Source organism: Spermophilus citellus (genome assembly GCF_964194105.1).
Source record: "Spermophilus citellus genome assembly, chromosome: 13".
NCBI lineage: Eukaryota > Metazoa > Chordata > Mammalia > Rodentia > Sciuridae > Spermophilus > Spermophilus citellus.
The window spans coordinates 82,300,707-82,305,115 of record NC_138193.1 but is presented as its reverse complement, the minus strand read 5'-3'; positions in this window follow the sequence as shown (position 1 = coordinate 82,305,115).

Sequence of the window (4,409 nt, the reverse complement as noted above, 5' to 3'; positions counted from 1 at the left end):
GACAGTCGGTGGGGAGACTCTGAGTTTAGGAAGCCAAGGGTAGAGAGAGTTTCAGCTACCTTACCATGACAGCATCAGTTCATTCATAGCTTGTACTAAGCCTAGTTCTGAATAACACTCTTATTAGGCTTTGGGTCCTCAAGGATGTATTTGTCACAAACTGACTCAGGTACGAATTCTTGTTTGTGGGATCAACTGGTGAAACCTTACTTTAGGCATGTCTCTTAACTAACTTTTCTAAGCCCCCATCTCCCAATTTTAAAATCCCTACTATTACATGTGGGGTTTAAACTACCTCACTCACAGATTTCTTATCTAAAGTGTAACACTTCTATTATTTCCCTTACAGACAAGAATCACGTGTTCTTAAAAATGCCCTTCAGTCCAAGTACAGACCCAGCCAGAGCAAGCACAGACAACTCTCCATGTGGCCACATTCCAAAAGAGCCTATTCCACATTCTCCTAGGAACTTTCTCAAGTCAGGAGGAAAGGCCAGCAGGGATTAAGTTAAAAGGCAGAGAATGCTAGTATCTTTTGACCCAGTAGACAACTTCAGAACATCTTTTTTCACTTTTTTTCCATTGGTGCTGAGAAGCAAACCCAGGGCCTCATGCATGCTAGTCACTCTACCACAGAGCTATATTCTTAGCCCAGATTATAGAAACTTTAAACAGCTTTAAGTGCTTAGTTTTGCTACTAGAGCTGGATTTCCAGGTAACCTACTTCTAGCGTGAGCTTATCTTCAAATTCACGTTGATGCCAGGCGTGGTGGCACACATTAGTAATCCCAGCAACTCAGGAGGCTGAGGCAGGAAGATGGCAAGTTCAAAGCCAGCCTCAGCAAAGCGAGATCCTAAGCAACTCAGTGAGACCCTGTCTCTAAATAAAATATGAAATAGGGCTGAGGATGTGGTTCGGTGGTCACAGACCCCTGAGTTCAATCCCTGGTTCAAAAAAAAAATCACATTGAACAGTAGGAGATGGTTCAGGATAACAATTCTCATACTGTCTGTGAAATATTACACACATATATTATATATTTTAAACCTGTGCTGTCCAACTTGGTTTTAACATGTAGACTCCATAGCAACTGCTTTGATTCAGAGAGGGTGCTGTGACTCTTTTGGTCCAGAGTTTCAAGTGACAAGCAAATTTGAAGGTCATAAATGACAGCAAACGGAGATGATCATCTTATTTCCTCTGCTTCCTCCCTGGAGAGAGGCCAGCTGACTCCAGAGAAAAGAGAGATGGGAATGAAAACAAGTAAATCCCATCAGAGAGAGCAGGGAAGAGAGATGGAATGACAACAGATTTTGTGGTTCAGCTGCTAGCAAAAATCTGTGGCCTATATGGGCACAGTGGCACACACGAGGCCAGCCTCAGCAACTTAGGGAGACCCTGTCTCAAAAAGAAAATAAAAAAGGATCGCAAGTAAAGCTTAGTGGTAGCCACCCCTGGGTTCAATCCCCAGTACCATAAAAACAAAAAACAAACAACAACAGCAACAAAAAATTGATGCCTGCATTGCTCTAGGGAGAGGAGCCAAGGCTTCCCAAATTCAGGCTCCCCAACATGATTGCTAAAGCCACACCCATCAGCCCACAGACAGCCAACACTGCTGCAGAACCCGTGAGACACCTTGGAAAGCTGCCCAAGTTTCTGGAGACATCTCTGTAAAAGCTGCCTTTGTCCTGGGTGGATGCTTGAACCCCAGCATGGGGGTACTCAGAGCTGCCTCATAGAAACAAATATGTATTATATGTATCTATATAATATATATGTATATATGTGTGTGTATGTATATATACATGCACAGATGTATATTTTTTAAACAAAAATTTTATTGCAAAAATTTTGTTCTCAGTTTTCTTGGAGGGCTAACTGCCAGTTCTTCTCCCAGTGGTGGCAGGCAGGGTGGACAGAACGAGCAAGCAAAGGCGCTCAGAGCTTTGATGTCAACAGAGGTGGGCAGGGCAGGTCCCGGTGGAAAACTGTGAAGTCAGCAGAGTTATCTCTGGCACTCCTCCCTTCCCCTGGCTTCCCCTTTCTCCACCCATTTCCCCCCTCTCAGCTTCCAGCATCTCATTTCCCAGGGGGCCCCTGGAACATACGAAAACCCCCGTTGTCCCAAGATAGGAGGGGGCCGCGCAAGGCTCCAGCTATCAAAATCTGCTTTTCCCCCAAGTCTAAAACAAACAAAGGCGTGCATTCCATACATTTCCTAAGTAAAGAAAGCCAGGGCAGAAACCTCCTCCTTTGTGCTTTCTCCGTTAAACCCCAAGAGTTTGGGGCCTCAAATTTGAAGCTGTCTTCCTGCCTCCTGGGGTTTGAAAAAGACTCCAAAGTGCCTCAAACCAATACAGCTGCTTCTTGGTTTATGGCTCAAATTTAAACCACAAATTATAAAATGATAAATCGCTGCTCAATTCTCTTCCAGGAAAGACTATGTTGTCAAGATTAAGTTACAACCTCATGGACGTCTGAGCGAGTCTAGCTGCTGACTAATTCTCACACCCATCCTCCTGCAGGAGAAAGATTCTGCCAGTGAACTTTCATTGTTTCTGACCACTTTACACAAAGAAAATGACCTAAGGCAGTGACATCTGGGGCTTCTTAACTGGTGGAGCTGTGTGATTTCTTATCTAATGGCTGCTTTCCTTTCGTGAGAACCAAAGGAAGTTTAAGAAATATCTTCGTTGCTGAGCCATAAACCAACTGCCAGAGAACAGTGAGAAACGACTTCACACGTGGGCAGCTCCACTCACTTCAAACACTAGTTGGAATGTGAGATTTATAGTAAAACAAAGTTGTTTTAAGGAATTTGGGTCTAAAAGTATCTGTTCAGTGACTTGGGGGCAAGACTACAACGTGGAGTGGATTTCATCTCCATGAAAAGCAATTCTTTGGAATTCTCTTGCAGAGTCTGATCTAGTGACAGAGGAGTGGGAAAAGGAATCAAGCCACATGCATGCTTTGCCGCAATGGCGTTCCCTGCCAGAGTTTGGCAGGAGAAGGAAGCAGCTACCTTGCCTCCTTGCAGGCTCTATCACACTGACCTCATTTTGCTTACCTGGGGCTGCAGGAAGTAGCTCGACTGTCCACGTGTTTCTATGGTATGGTGCCTTGGTTACCCAACTATGACCTGGTTTCTTCAAGGCCACTCAAGTCTTGAGGACCCTCAGGCTATGAGTCATAATCACTTGAATATTTACTCCTAAATTCACCTCCTGTTGATTTTACGCCTACGGGCCCTTCCATTCTCTCTTCCTTGGGGTCCTGGGGTCCTGCAGAGCAGCTTATGTTCTCTGATGTCATTTCACGTTATCATCCATTCCATCCACCGCAGGCCTTGCCACAGCTGCTCCTGTCTCTGCTTTTCCTGAAGCCAGCCCTGCTGTCATTACTGCTGCTTTTTCTGGGATACTTCAAATTGTGGAGAGTGTTCTTTTCCTGTTGATTATAGCTCTTTCTTCCAATTTCGACTAGTCTGGCGTCTCTATGATTACAGCTCATTAGGGCTCCCAAGGCTAGAGAGGGTGCTTTTTTTTTTTTTTTAAATGCTGCCTTGTTTTTTGAATAACGTTGACTATAACTTACTTTTGCAGAGAAGTATAAAGAAGAACTCAGTAGTGATCATTAACATTAATCCCTCAGTCTAGATAACCCCTATTTTTAGAAATAAAAGTATTGCATACACATGGGGAAAAGATCAAAACAGTAAAAAAAAAAGTATAAAAGGAAAAATGAAAGCTCCCTCTTTTCCTCCTGAATCACTTCCCAAAATATAACCACTATTACTGTTTTTGTGTGTGTGTGTATCCTTTTTCACTACGTATTTGTGTATGTCCTCTAACAAAATTTTACTTGAAAGAGCTCTTATTGCAATCCATCCTTCTGCATCTCTTTTTTCTCCTCAAATACCGTTTGAGAGATCTTTTCATGTGTGCACTGTAGATACACTCCTACATTTCATGCCTTCCTTGTCTTTTGTGAGAAAAGAATGTGCTTTCCAAGTGAAAAGCATTCAATTAATGTTGCTCCTGGCCACTTTTGTCCCTTTATTCACCTCCTGAGTGGAGGGTGTCTTATCTGATTAATGAGTCTGGAAGAATAACCTAAATATGCTATTTTGACTATGTTTTTCTCAAGATCAAGTGGGTCTTCCGCTCCGCCAGACAGATGGGCTTCCTCCAACTAAAACCCTGAACCGGGAGTGTGTGCCCAATTCTGGATTTCAGTTGGAGACAGCCTATCTATCTGACTCCCACTTAATTTGAGATAAGACACACACAACATCCAACATAGCCTTTATCAGAGATGTTGAGTCCTTCATCTGCTACTCCTTTATTTCTCAGTTTGTTCAGAATCTGAGCAGAGAATAATGCTGTTCTTTGTTAGACCTTTCTGG